Source organism: Lissotriton vulgaris, chromosome 6 (assembly GCF_964263255.1).
Source record: "Lissotriton vulgaris chromosome 6, aLisVul1.2, whole genome shotgun sequence".
Taxonomy (NCBI): Eukaryota; Metazoa; Chordata; class Amphibia; order Caudata; family Salamandridae; genus Lissotriton; species Lissotriton vulgaris.
The window spans coordinates 590341528-590357301 of record NC_141694.1 but is presented as its reverse complement, the minus strand read 5'-3'; the positions used below and the strand labels follow the sequence as shown (position 1 = coordinate 590357301).

The window sequence follows — 15774 nt, the reverse complement described above, 5'->3', positions numbered from 1 at the left end:
ATACCACTAAATTACAGAATGCAGGCGATACCGTGAAGTTGATTCAGCAGTGCGATCCCCAGGAAGATAGCAGCAGTACAGGGAGAGGAGCAAGGAGGGAGCAACCGGTCAGGAGCGAGCGCACCTTCAATCGGCGTTGGGTGTGCCAACCAGTGTTCAGCCGCTAGTTGGGGCCTGTATCTTGGTTGTCGGATCCAGAAATAGGCAAAGTGAGCCTGGGCAGCCCGGTAATAAAGTTCGAAATCTGGAATCCCAAAACTACCTTGCGAGTAGGGTCTGATAAGGACCTCCCATTTGAGTCTAGGTGCCTTCCCACCCCATACCAGCTTAAGTAGCTCCGAGCGCAGCAGCCGAAAGAAATCGGCCCCGGGATGAAACGGTATGTTCAGAAAGAGATACAGAAGCTGAGGGAGTATCACCATCTTTACTAGCGAAGCCCTCCCAGCCATGGACAGGGGAAGAGTTATCCATCTGGAAATATTATCACTGATCTTATCCATCACTGTGCCATAGTTAGCACGAATCAGTGCCTCCCTATCCTTTTCTACATGTATACCCAGGTACTTAAAATCTCCCTCACACCAAGCAAGCGGGAATTCCAGTGGAAACTGATGTGTCGAGGCAGTGAGTGGGAAAATGCATGACTTGTTCCAGTTAATCTGGACGCCAGAGAAAGCACCGAACCGTATGAATTCTCTAAGGATGGGATGCAGGTTCTCACCTGGGTGGCGAACAGAGTGCAATATCATCGGCATACATTGAAATGAGTATCTGCCTCTGAAAACATCGTAATGCACTATTTCGATGATGTTGCCGTAGTTTAGCTGCAAGGGGTTCTGTGGCTATGGCAAACAGGAGCAGGGAAAGGGGGCAGCCCTGCCTAGTTCCCCTGGAGACAGGGAATTCCTAAGACAATCTCCCGTTGATGAGTACTCTGGCCACTGGGCGCGTATATAATAATCTGATCCAGGAGATAAAAATAAACGGGAAGCCCATCCGCTCGAGTACCTTGAACACATAATCCCACTCGAGCGAGTCAAACGCCTTAGTGGCGTCTAAAAAAATGGCTGCCATTGGCAAGTCTTCGGAAACTGAGTCATAGACAGAGAAAAAGGTGCGGAGGTTGTGCGATGTCGCCCTACCTGGGACAAATCCGGCCTGGTCAGGGAGTACTAGATCGGTCAGTAGGAGGCTAATGCGTGCCGCAATTAGTTTGGCGAGAATCTTCACGTCGCAATTCAACAAGGATAGGGGTCTATATGAATCACAGTTAGTAGCGGGCTTCCCCGGCTTGAGTAGAGACGTGATGAGCGCGATTCTCATGGAGGCAGGAAGGTGGCCAACCTCCAGCGCATCTTCATATACTTCGCGCAGTACCGGCGCCATGAAGTCTATGAACGTCTTGTAGAATTCAATAGGGATACCATCCAGCCCGGTGGCCTTACCGGATTTCATGTGCATGATAGCCTCCCTGACCTCATCTAGTTCGAACGGGGCACTCAGAAAGGCCCTTTGTGAATCACTCAGCCACCCCAATGACACATCCGCCAGGTAGTCATCCAGTGTCAGTTCGCCTGTCCTGGTGGAGGAGTATAGCGTACTATAGTGTCGTACAAATTCATTCAGGATTAGTGTAGTGTCTCTGAGCACCAGCCCTTCAGCAGTTTCCAACTCGAGTACAACAGTTGGCGAACGCATGAGTTTAACCGTCGCCACCAATGCTTTCCCAGGTCTCTCACCCTCCCCATATCTTCTTGCCACCCAGTGTTTGTTCCTGAATTTCACCTCCCTAGAAGCTTCGTCAGAATACTCCGATAGTTTCTCCCGTATCTCAGCTAGGGTAGTGCTCCCAGGGTTCACTCGGAGGGTCTCCTCTGCGTTTCTGAGGTCAGATTCCAGAGACTTTAATCTATTTAGTATGCTCCTGAGTACCCCCGAGCCCTTTGAAATGCAGAGACCCCGGAGTGTGGCCTTAAAGGCGTCCCATATGGTTTCAACATCCTGGACAGAGTCTTTATTGCGTTTAAAGAAGTCTAAACATTCTTCCCGAAGCTCTTCCTGGAACTCCGAGTCCAGCAGCATCGAGGGTTGCATACGCCATGCCGTGACCGGGGGGCCCAGTTCAGAGCCGTTCAATGTGATAAATACGGGGGAGTGGTCGGAATATGTCCTGGAGAGGTGTGTCGCGTGAACCAGTGACGTGTAGAGGTGTGAAGTCAGGAGTATGTAATCAAGTCTTGCCCATGATCTAGCTTGTGCAGTGAAATGCGTACCCTCCCCCCTTGCCCCGCAATGAGATCGCCAGGCATCTATGAGATTATTACCATCAATAGTCGCCCGGAGGACCTCCCTTCCACTAGTATAATGGTGGGGGGCGGGGTGTGACCTATCCAAGACGGGATTCAAGGTTGTATTGAAATCACCCCCCCATATGAGGTGTTGTGGTCCCGTCCCCACTATTGCCGCCCAATAATCAGGAAAGTACTGCGGATCGTCCACGTTAGGCCCATAACAGCAGGCGAGCGTCACAGCCATACGCCCCAGCCTGCCCCACATTAAGCAATATCTCCCCTGTGGGTCTGTCTTGGAGCCAGCTAGATGGAAAGGTGTATTCCTTTTGATCAGAATGGCCGTACCCCGTGCATATGAGGAGTATGAGGAGAAGACTGTACGTGAGGCCCAGCTCTGTCCAAAAGAGTTCGATCTATGAGGCGCGAAGTGCGTTTCCTGTAGGAAAGCAATATGAACTTTATGGCGATCAAGGTAACCCAGTATTGGTCTCGTTTTCCGATGATCACCCAGCCCTCTCACGTTCCAGGTGATCACATTCAGGCGTGTGTCCCCCATGTATGCTTTTGTATATATAAAGTAGAGATCAATATATCCAGCACGGCGTAGCCACCATTAGCAAGTAGCAGGCCCTTTTGAAGTCTCGCCCGCCCGGTAGTACCCAGAGGGAACAGGAGTCTCAGCGTAGAGGCAAAACCCTCGTCACCAGCAACATGTCCTAGCCACGGACATTGCACACACCGCAAAACCGGCCCACCCACCTCCCGGCCACAATCAAGCTGTCCCCCACAGAGACTTAGAAGCAATTCTTTGATACCTAATGCACATGTCATGAACCGAAACCAAACAGTTCTCCCAAATCGACCCCCCTCCCACCCCTCCTTAATGAGTCCCAACAAAAGGACAAGGCGTGCAGAAATAACAGTAGCATCTAACAACCAACCATGTTCTCTTTATCTACCCGGCTCCGCTAGAGTGTGCCACATTTTGCCAGATGCATTCCTACCATGCAAAGTCTCTCGCCCGCCACCCCCCTCCCACTGAAGCTTCCCCAACTCGCCAGCATCCCAAGCCCACCCCCCACCCACATAGTAACCAAAACAATTGAACATCAAAAGGGATAGAGTCAAGGTCCTTGGGGTACACCCAGTAGGGGTCATCCGAGGTGCACGTCCGACCACCCCCAGTCCTCCCGCTCCGTGCAAGTCCACCCTTAGCGTCTCTTTCCGGAGGGGAGAGGGAGTAGGGGGGGTGGGAGCCTGGCATACATTACCACCTGCAGTCCGACACCCGTCCACGGCACCCCAGGAGCCAGTCGTAACCACTGCACACAGTGATAGCCTCCGCCATGCAGTGAGACAGCGATGACAATCCAGTAGACCGCGAAATTAGAACAACACAGGGCCATTGATCATTCATTCAGAGCCTGAGTCATATAGGCCTTCAGCATCCGCAGGTCGCCTACCTCGTTTAGGCAAAGTTTTAATATAGTCTTCGACTTGCTGGGGGTTGAGAAAGAAATGTTGCGTGCCTTGGTGGGTTACTCGCAATTTGGCCGGGTACAAGAGGGCATAATCAATGTTCAGGTCACGAAGCTTTCTCTTAAAAGCAAGGAACTTCCGCCGCTGCTCTTGAACCACCGGGGTAAAGTCAGGATATATAGAGAAGGACACTCCATTGTATGTGAGGTTTTGGTTCGCCCGGGCCGCTCGTAGTGCCGCATCGCGGTCTCGATAGTTGAGCAGCCGCGCAATTATGGGTCGCCAGGCTTGAGCTGGGGACCAAGCGAACGGTGAGCGCGCTCCACAATAAACTGGTTCGAGAGAGCTTCCGCCCCTGCTGCAAGTAGCTTTTCAATGTATAGCTCCATCTTCCCAGTGTTGGTCGATTCTGGAATGCCCGTGACGCGGATGTTGTTCCGTCGACTTCTCGCTTCCAACTCCTCATTTTTGGCGGCAATCACCCGCAATACATTGTCCATTCTGGAAAGTCGTGAGGTATGCGCCGCCGTGGTGTCGTCATTCTCGGATATTCGGCGCTCCACCTCTGTAATGCGCTCTTCATGGACATCCATCTTCTGGACTATGCCGTCCATTCTAGCGGATAGTCTATCCACCTCGTCAACCACAGTGGCAAAGCCCTAGCGCATCTCCTGCAGCATCGTGGCAATATCCGGGGCTGTGTGGGCCGATGTGGAAACCTCCGCGGCTGGACTTCGGGGTTGCACGCTGTCGCCCGTGTGCCTAGTCACTTTCTTTTGCGTTGCAGGTTCAAACTGCAGCTTGGGCTGCCGGTTATCCGGTTTCCCCATGGCGGCAAGGAGAATTGGTGCATCCCAACACTATTCACACCTCGGCTGGTGCAGTGTGAGGTAAAGAGGGCTACCCACTGTTGGTGTGGTGCTATCCAGTAGGTTCGTCGCTCCGCACGTGCCTCAAGGTGGAAGGGAAAATTCGGTAGGCGTCCACTGTGGAGATCCACGGGGAAGTAAAGTGTGGATTTGGGCTAGTGTCTTTAACAGGGCTCCGGGCGCTCGAGTCAAGTGCGCCGCCTCAGGCTCCCCAGCACAGGACAAGAGGTAGTGCCCCGAGGCCCACCACAGGATCACTGGCCCTGGGGTAGCGCCCACATTCACAGTTTAGGCCTGGAGTTATGGCTGTAACAGATATCTTGGCCGGTGCTCATTGAAACGAAACACATGCAGTCCAGGGCTCGGGACTCACTTTATGCAGGCAGTAGCAGGCTAATACGGCGCTATGAGATCACGCCTGTCGCAACACTAGTCTCGAGGCCGCAGGGGCGAAGCGGCGTCAGCGGCGTCAGCGGCGCTCAATATCCACCCCAGGCGCCGCAATCAGTTCATGCACAGCGTCTCTCACCGGTAGTTCCCCCGGTGTCAGTTAGTGTCCGCCTCCGCTACCAGGACGAGCAGCGCTGCCCGCCCACGCTCCGTAGGCCTGCTTGCCTCGTGGTGATCCTCGGGTTTGCGTAGTCCCCGGAGCCGCCGCCGTACTCCACCGTGGCAGGACGCACCCTGGCCACCCACTCAGCCGGTGCTAACTTCGAGACCAAAGGAGGTAGAGCCTCCAAACTTGCACCGAGTTTGCAGTGTCGCCCGCCGCTCCTTCGTGGGGATTTTCAGGCGGGTGGGAGCAGGAATAACAGGATCAATGACGGATATTAATGCCAGGCTGCTGGAGCCTCACTGAGGTGCGGCCATCCAGCTCGTGCGCCCTCGAATGAATGAGCTATTTTTTAGGACCTACTTGCCCTTTCTGGCGAGTAGGAAGACAAATTGACTTTTGACCTCTGATTCTGAAAGCGGAGCAAATGGTACAAGATAAGATTTAAAGGCATTTTTATTGCTCACAGAGTGAATGAGCAATACAGATGCCTTTAAATCTTGTTATCTTGTCACATTAGCTGCGCTTTCAGAGACCGAGGTAACGTACATTACAGTTAGGTCGAGGAGATTTTTCAAGTTACTATACCTGCAGGTCCAGTACAATTTTAGGCTTTTGAGAGCCCAGAGTTAAATTACTATTCTCTTTGTACTACTGATACTGTTTCTAATACAGGTCATCTGAGTGACACTGTGATTGTATCAGTGTGGGATTGACTATGCAGTTGGGAGTGGATGTATGGGTGAATAGGTGGGTGTGTGATTAGCTGTATTGGTGAGTGACTGACTGAGTGGCTGCATTGGTGAATGGGTGGCTGTGTGAGTGGCTGTTTGGGTAGGTGAGGATGAGTCAGTGGCTGTATGAGTGAGTGGCTGTATGAGTGAGTGGCTGTATGAGTGAGTGGCTGTATGAGTGAGTGTCTGGGTGGCTGCCTGAATGGGTCTATGGGTGATTAACTGGGTATGTGTGTGTATGGCTAATTGAGGGGGAGTGCGACTGCCTGTTTTGCAAAATAAGTATCTAAGTGGTTGTATACGCAAGTGAGCATGTGAGTATTGATGTGAATCAGTATGTAAGTGGTTTTGTGAGTGAATAGCTGTAGGAGTGATCAGCTGTGCGGCCGAGTGATCAGCTGTGCGGCCGAGTGAGCTCAGGTAACAGCAGAATTTCAATGGTTTTGTATGAGTGAAATCTGAGCCTAGCGAGAACTTCCCTACAACCTTTGGTTGATTTTGCTGTACTCCATATTGAAAAAGCAGCGTCTGCGCAGAACAACTCAAAATCCCTGAAGCATTGGCACTGAACCACAGCCCTGACTTACCCACGATGCTCATGAGAACTTTACCTCCTGACCTCTCGAAAGGATGCTGAATTCACCAAATTTAATACATTGTATTTATTATTGAAACATTAATTTCTGGGTGGAATAAAAGTGCATGGGAAAATAAAATTATGGGCTGGAATGATAATTTGCATTATTGAATGAAATTATCTCATACTGGTATGGTGTGATGACCTCTCCTGGCCTTCGGACCAATAGAATTGAGGGAACACATGAATCTGCAACACTGGGGGGTGGTACATTGCCCTGGAAAATGGTATAACAAGGGTAGGCTTAGTTAGATTGGCTGACTCGTCCGAATAGCTGACCTGTCACTGACCCAAAGCACTCAAAAGGAGATCGAGAGCAGAGGTGCTGGCGGAGCACTCCGTCAGAAGAATCGATAACCCAATCGGGGTTCCGAGGGAGAAGAATGGATAACCCAATCGGGGTCCAACTGTTAGCCACAGAGAGGGGTGTGATGCTGGCGTTGCACTCTATCGGAGGGTACCGGTCCACACCTGCATCTGTCCTGAATCCATATTGGTCTGCACCCGTCTTGGTTCTGGTCTGCACCTGTTTACCCTGTTGGCATCTCAACTTTCAGGAGTCCTGTCCTTTGTCCCAGCCCGTGGCCAGGGTTGGTCTTCACACCATTCTAGGTAAATATAAATCTGTGTGGTTATGTCATCATACCGTTTGCCTTTCTCAACTTCCCTTAGTTTCAATGCCTAAAAGAAGTTACGTAATATTTCTACATATAATTGCTTTAATCATTATTATTCTAATTGAAGAGGCTTTAATTGCTTCTGTATGAACTGTGACATTTAGGACTTGGCATAGATAAACCGTTTAAACGTTTACCGAGTCTGTGGTTATTTGATGAAGGTAAATGAAATGTTAATTTTCTACCTATTATTTTAACACCTTTGATCCCTTTACGACTTAAATACAGGTGATAAGGATTGGTAAGTCAAAGTGTATAGGTATAAGTCCTGAAGTATAAAATAAACCTGATTGGCAAATTGGTAGAGATCCAGATTTACCTGTACAAAGTGTGCATACTTAGGGGCCCAGGTGAGCATGCTAATTGAGCAGGTAACTCTGCGCGCCATCACGAGCAGGATTGTGAGATCTTGACTTCTGCTTTTGTGCCCAGTGAGGGCTGGAACCTTCCATTGAAAGAATCGCCTGTCGTATGGCCTGTACCTTTTGTGGAATTCTTTCTTTTTCTCTAAGCCAACAGCGTTGAGTGTGTCCATTTCCCATTTCATCCTGGACATCTCTTCATCGGCACCGGCACCAAAGTGGGTATTTCCTTACAATTGTAAATTCAGATTTCTATGCTGTGCATCGGTTTCCAGACCTGTAGAGCATAACCAGGAAGACCTCCTCTTACAGATGCCATGGGAGTACCTATGAGCTGGTAGGTCTGCTGCATCTGCTGGCGCACTTATGATTAGGCTGGATACCAAACCACCTTCATTCAAGATTTCTTGGAAGTCCGGTCTGTCTTCTTTAAGATGTTTTTCAGTGAACCTGGTAAGGGAGTCCTTAACAATGATCTGTCATACCTCCCAAGTAATGCAGAAGTGTTAGGCACACTCATGTGAGATGCAGATATCTCACATCTTCCCAAGGGAGTCTGTTTGCTGTCGTTATCTGGAGGAACTAAAGATGAGGAGTGGGATTTGCTGTAGCAGCAACTAAAACGGAGTAAAGATACAAGATGGGTCAGATTTCAATGATGCAGGGGTCAAAAATAACTTCATCATAGGCTCCAAGAGCAACAGAACCAATGGCTAGAGTGGTGCTGATACTGTTCTATGATGTAGTCTCTCAAATATAACAGTTGAAGAGGCTGTAGAAGTAAAAATGTCAATGTTCAGTTTAGTTGCAGCTTTGATAATGACGTCGCCAAAAGTTAAGAGGTCATCGACAAGGGAAACTTCGGCTGGAGGCATATCCGACAAGGTTGGAGAGTAGTCTCAAACTGAGGAATGAGAAATGGTAGACCAGGAGGGTGACATTCTCTTATATGTAGAAGTAGAAGTAGAAGCATTAGATCTACTAGACTGAGCTGGACCGGTTTCTAGATCTATACCACAGTTGACTCCTTGTTCGGTCAGGAGATTTATGTACAGGGAGAGGACGACTCCTCATTGGTGGTAATGATAGAGGGTCTGTTGAGAACCTAGGAGATGGAATGTCGTTAGGCGATTCAGTATGTGGGGTAACTCTTGATAGTGAGTATGTTCTTGAATACTATGAGTGTGGAGTATGAGGCACTTGCCTTTTCTGTAAACTCTCTAGCCAATATGGCGATACCTTCACTGAAGCTTCATGGGGAGGTCTAGTGAGCAATGTCTTAATATGGCCGAATCAGTTGGCAGAGGATGAACCTCTCCTGGCATCAATCTTGGCTTATCCCTTGATATTGCTGTAATACGAGACGTCGACTGTTTGTCTTTCAACGTCTGTGCTCCTCCTCCAAGCATCTCGAAGGCATCCCTCTAGACGTCGCTGATTTCTTGGCAGTCAAAGGTGACAGACGGAGATACCAGTCTCGACATCGACAAATGTATTCTGATCGCCAACAAAGACATCAGCGACGATGGCAGTCGTGGAGCCGATTAAAGAGGTCGTCATACTGCAGACCATGCTTTAGATGGCGATGGGATTCTCTACTTCGGGTGGAAAGTGCTCTCCGACGTCAGATGACTCGACCCCCACCTTTGACGGCGTCTTCGAACACTTATTTTTTCTTTTCTTGCGGCCATATCTCTCATCGTTGACTGGGACAGTCGTTTTTGCCCTCTCACAAAATCTTCGTCAGTGAGGGTCTTTAGGAGGAGAGGAGGGCTCTTTAGAAGAAGACTCATGCTCTCAAGTCCTCTTAATGACCCAGCTGTTCCTCTTTCTCTGGGAGTCCATGAAATCTGATCTTCTCCCTGTCCTTCCAGGTGTGCCTGGACAGCTTCTTGCAAGGACGACAGGAGTCAGGACGATTGACTCTGGCAGACAAACAATATAGACCGAGTGAGGATCAGTCTGAGCCTTCATTTCCCCACAGGATTGGACTTCACAAAAAGCGATGGCAGAAAAACGGGTCACTTGTCTAGATACCGAGACTGATAGACGAGATGGTATTTTAAAGAGTTTTAAAAAGATATTTGACCATTTTTCAAAAAAGCAGGGCTCACTGCTCCAGGATCTTAACAGTAGGAGCTGGAAAAATAAAGTGACCTGTAACATGTGAGGCAGAGTTGAAGAGTGTCAGTTTTCTGGGTTATTCTCTGAATGCAGTCTATTGGTTAACAATGTCTCATATTCCCCCTTTCTTTTAAATAAAGGTTTGTGTAAGACTTTCTATAGTCATTTGTTAATAATGATGAATTTCTAGTTTGTGTAACTTTCAAAATGAAAAAATGTAATCTGCCTGTGTTTTACCATACATATATTTGAAATGGTTGAACGCCACAGAGGAACTGCATGCGAGCTTGCTCAATTGACAAAATAATGATTAAGCAAAATAAACCAATGCACTTTTTGAGAATCAGTTGAAACGATAATGCATTAATCTTTGAACAATTTTATTAAAAATATTTAGTTTTAATACAACTGCCAGCCTCATCCCTATTATTTTAACAAACTCAGCAAGATAGGTATTTACACAGAGTTTTAAATAAGTTGCACAAGACACTTTACTTGCGGTATTTGCACATAGCAGCACTTTATGACCAACAGTTTGAACAACTTCCTTAGAATGGATCTAAGGATGGAAACAAATCTAGAACAACGTTAGGTATTTGTACCAAGATAGAGTATAATAAGTAGTATTCCCATCCATTAAGCATCCATCTATATCTTCAGGTTGGATATCCATGTTTTCAAATGAAATTATATAGTAAACATAAATAACAATGTCATAAGGTTTTGTTGGTGTTTTATGGTTGTAAAGCATAAAAACAGGCTTTTTAAAGGGTGATTTTAGGTATTTGTACCGTTATTTTATAACAATTTCGCCAATATGCAAGTATCTGTATTTATTCATATATTTATGTACTTAACCATATAGTTATTTATTTATACATTGATACGCACGCTATATATGAAACCTTTGAAGTGTATTGCGAAAAAAGAAATCATTTAACAAACCACTTCAACATTACTATTTCCATGTTCAAGGTCAACCCTGTTTTAGCAAGGCACATGTCACTTTATGAAAATCACGAGGCAAAAGTAAAAAAAAAAATGTAAAAAAAAATGGTATTTCAAGAGCTCATCCTGTTGAAAACGTATTATGTGATCAAGTCCCCTGTGAGGGACGAAACGCGTCATGGCTACTGCGATCTGTTGTGAGCAACAATAAAATAGCCAGCAGAACGAACTACTGTGGTCCGTGGGCGAGATGAGAAGGAGTTTCCAGGATATATATGGAATATGCTACTTACCAGTATGCATCTGTTCTTGGCATAGAGGGCTGCAGAGTGGTACATTATGAATGGATCGCCATCTGGTGTTGGGCTCGGATGATTGCACTTTGTTTTTCTCTTGGAGAGTCTTTTGTATCTTGGTGACTCCTCCTTTGGTTGGTAGTGCGCATGGGCATCGGCTCCATCCTTAGATTGTTTTGCCATAGTAGGGTTAGATGGAGTAGTATGATAGAATACAGATAGGAATGCCCATGTAAGTGTATCTAAATAAGATAATGTTGGAACAGACACAGGTTTCCGGGGAGGCTGGGAGGGCATGTACCACTCTGCAGCCCTCTATGCCAAGAACAGATGCATACTGGTAAGTAGCATATTCCGTTCGAGGCATATGGGCTGCAGATGGTACATTATGAATAGACTATAGAGCAGTTCTCTCCCTAGCGGTGGTCACCCGTGTCTGTTGCAACTGTTTGAAATAAAGTCTTTAATACTGCTTGTCCCACTCTAGCTTGTTGTGTTGTGTGCACATCTACACAATAGTGCTTTGTGAAGGTGTGCGGTGTAACCCAGGTAGCTGCTTTGCATATGTCATCTAGTGGAATGTTTCCCAAGAATGCCATAGATGCTCCTAGTTTACGTGTAAAGTGAGCTCTAGGAGGAACAGTTAATGTTCTCTTTGCTTTTAAGTAGTATATTTGAATACATTTTACAATCCATCTGGCAATGCCTGCTTTAGAGATGGGATTGCCCTTATGTGTAGGAGAAAACACAACAAATAGCTGTTTTGTCTTTCTGAAAGTTTGTGTTCTTTCTATATAGTACAATATTGCCCTTCTGACATCCAATGTATGTAGGGCCCTTTCCGCTACCGTCTGTGGTTTTGGAAAGAAGACCGGTAATTCCACTGACTGATTGATGTGGAATGCAGAAATTACTTTTGGTAAGAATTTTGGGTTTGTTCTAAGAACCACTTTGTTTTGGTGTAACTGCATGAATGGTTCTTTAATCGTAAAAGCTTGTAACTCACTTACTCTAAGTGACGTGATAGCTATGAGGAAGGCCACCTTCCATGTGAGGAATTGTATTTCACACCTATGCATAGGTTCAAATGGTGGTCCCATTAGTCTGGTAAGTACTATGTTGAGATTGCAGACTGGGGAAGGTGGTCGTCTTGGTGGAATGACTCTTTTGAGTCCCTCCATGAAAGCTTTAATTGCTGGTACTTTAAACCGGGAAAGATGTTGCCTGTTTTGTAGGTACGCCGCTATAGCTGCGAGATGAACCCTGATAGAGGTATATGCTAAGTTACATTGCTGCAAGTGTAGTAAATAGCAAATGATCTGTTTAGTGCATGCGTCCAGAGGGTTGATGTGCTTACTGTTACAGTGTATAGCAAACCTCTTCCATTTTGCTGCATAGCATACTCTGGTGGTAGGACGTCTTGCTTGTTTAATGATTTCCATACATTCTGGTGGTAAATCTAAATATCCAAACTCTATGACCTCAGGAGCCAGATCGCTAGGTTCAATTGTTTGGGATCTGGGTGCATTATTTCTCCATGGTTCTGTGTAAGGTGCATGGGTAATAATCTTAGCTTTTGATGTGGCACCTGTGAGAGTTGTAGTAGCGTGGTGAACCACGGCTGTCTTGCCCACGTGGGTGCCACTAGTATCATTGTCATTGAGTGCTGCTGCAGTTTCCGAACCACTAACGGAATTAGTGGGAGAGGGGGAAAAGCGTAAGCAAATCTGTTGGACCAATTTATCCATAGTGCATTGCCCTGGGACCGGTGGTGTGGGTACCTGGATGCAAAGTTTTGGCATTTTGCGTTCTGATGATTGGCAAACAGATCTATCTCTGGTTGCCCCCATCTTTGGAAGAATGGCTGCAGTATTTGGTCGTGCAGCTCCCATTCGTGTACTTGTTCTGACTCTCTGCTTAGGATGTCTGCTATCTGATTTTGAACTCCTGGTAGGTGTTCTGCTAGATAGGACATTTGGAGATGGGCCATTCCTCAAAAGATCTGTGCTAGTTTGGATAGTTGGAGAGAGTGTGTCCCCCCCTGTTTTTGAATATAATACATTGCAGTCATGTTGTCGGTTCTGATCAGGACTGCCTTGTTCGTTATTTGCATTTGGAAAGCTTTTAGTGCTAGAAATACTGCTAATAGTTCCAAGTAGTTGATGTGCAGTTTCTTTAGCTGCACACTCCACTTCCCCTGCACTGTGTATTTGTCCATATGTGCTCCCCATCCGGAGAGCGATGCGTCCGCTTTTAGTATCACTTGTGGAATCGGTTCTAGGAACGACCGTCCCTTGGAAATGTTTGTTGTGTTCCACCACTTCAGAGAGCGATGCGTACGGTCGTCTACCAACACCAGATCTGTAATCTGACCTTGAGCCTGATTCCACTGTGTCGCTAGACACTCCTGTAGTGGACGCATTTGTAGTCTGGCATGTGGTATTAGCAGTATGCAGGAGGACATCATGCCTAACAGCTGCATAAACACTCGTGCTGGTAGTGAGTGTTGTGGTTGAAATCTTTGTATTAACCCGACCATTGTTTGTATCCTGATTGGATTGGGGTACGCTATGGCTCTTTCTGTGTCTATAGTAGCCCCCAGGTATTGCTGAATTTTGTTTAGTTGCAGGTGTGATTTTTTGTAGTTCACCGTAAACCCTAGGTGGTGCAGCAATTGAATCGTCTTCTGTGTGTTGTGAAGACATTCTTCTTGTGACTTGGCCTTTATTAACCAATCGTCCAAGTAGGGGAAGACATGTATTTGTTGTCTTCTTAGGTGTGCTGCCACCACAGCTAGGCATTTTGTGAACACTCTTGGTGCCGTTGTGACCCCGAACGGAAGGACTTTGAATTGATAATGTTGTCCTTCCACTACAAACCTTAGGTATTTCCTGTGGGCTTTGTGAATTGGGATATGAAAGTAAGCGTCTTTTAAATCCAGTGTAGAAAGAAAGTCCCCTTTCTTCAGTAAAGGAAGTACCTGTTGGAGCGTGACCATGTGGAAATGTTCCGAATTTATGTATGCATTGAGAGGTCTGAGGTCTAAGATTGGTCTTAGAGACCCATCTTTTTTGGGGATTAGGAAGTATAGAGAGTATACTCCTGTCCCTTGTTGATGTTTTGGAACCTTCTCTATTGCATGCTTTTGTAGCAGTGCTAGTACTTCTTCTTTTAACAATGTCAGATGATCTTGACTCATTGGACGCTGTTTGGGGGGATGTTTGGTGGGGTAGCTGTGAGTTCTAGGCAATAACCATGTTGGATAATTTGTCTCACCCACTTGTCTGATGTGATGTTTTCCCAGACAGGTAGGAACTGTGATAGACGTCCCCCGACCGGTGTTATGTGGTCTGGGGGAAGTTGTATTAAGTCACTGTTTTGGGGTTGAGGAGTTGCGGTTATTATTTCCGCGGCCTCTACCCTTGTTGTTGTTACCTCTGTAACTATCTCTTGAATTACCTTTGGGTGACGTAGGTGTGAAAGAGGTGGATTGCTGATTTGTTCCTGTATTTTTTGAGCCTCCTCTATAGGTGGATCTACGAAAGGAACCCCTTTGTGTTGGCTGTTGCAATGCTCCCATTGACTTAGCCGTTTCTGTATCTTTCTTCATCTTTTCTAAAGTCTCATCTGTGCTTGAGCCAAAAAGTGTTTTCTGATCAAAGGGTTGGTTCAATAAGGATGTTTGTACTTCTTGTTTGAACCCTGAGATTCTAAGCCATGCATGTCTCCTTAACATGACACTGGTGTTGATGGATCTTGCTGCAGTGTCTGCTGCGTCTAGGGCGCAGTTAATGGAAGTGTTAGTTATTATCTTTCCTTCCTGTATTAACTGATCTGCCCTCTTCTGATGTTCTTTGGGGAGATGTGTGATGAGTTTTTCTAATTCATCATAATGTGCCCTGTCATAACGTGCAAGTAGCGCCTGTGTATTGGCTATACGCCAGCTATTTGCCGCTTGTGATGCTACTCTCTTGCCTGATGCATCTATTAATTTTGACTCTTTATCAGGTGGAGGGGCCTCTCCTGTAGATAATGAGTTCGCTCTTTTACGAGCGTTTGAAACTACAAGCGAGTCCAGAGGTACCTGTCCTTTGATAAATATTGGATCCTTTGGAGCCGCCTTATATTTTTTATCAATTCTTGGGTTTAACACCCTAGCCCTAACTGGGTCTTTGAATATTTCTTCTGTGTGACTGAGAAGACCCTTCAGCATAGGTAGAGTACCTGATGTTCTTTGTGCATTAGGTAGTGTCTCTAATAGGAAGTCCTCTATTTGAGGTTCTGTATGTAGATCTACCTTATGATATTTTGCTGTCCTATTAATGAGCTGTACAAACCCTGTGTTATCATCAGGTGGTGAAGGCTTTGAGGAATATAACTCTGGGTCGTTGTCATCATCTGACCCTGCGTTATAATTTTCGCATGGGTCATCCTCATCTGGGATAGTGTCATCATCCCCTTGAGGTTCTCCCTCCCCTGTATCACTGTCTACATCAGACTGAGGTGTAGATGGTCTTGGTGGAGAAGGTGCAGGAATATTTGGCATAGTGTGAGGAATAGGAGAAGAGGGCGTGACTTTAGGTCGAGGAGAAGTAGGAGTTGTATTTGTCCCCAGTGTTCTCTTTTTTGAAGGAAGAGATTTGTCTATCTGCTCATTCTTCCTCTTCTTCGTCACTACTTTGCCAGTTTGTGGCTCGATAAACAAAATCTTTTGTTTGGGATCTGTCTGCTGCTCCTGTGTCGTTACCGAAGCCTTCGGTTCCGAAAGGTGCCTTTGTTGTCGATCGTCAATGTTCGGTGTTTT

General features: G+C 46.6%; 1 protein-coding gene across 2 annotated transcripts in view; it reads right to left on the bottom strand.

The window, feature by feature from the left end:
- Positions 1-15774, bottom strand: part of ZNF292 (zinc finger protein 292) — a 635852-nt gene that overhangs the window by 401897 nt on the left and 218181 nt on the right. The window lies entirely within an intron of this gene.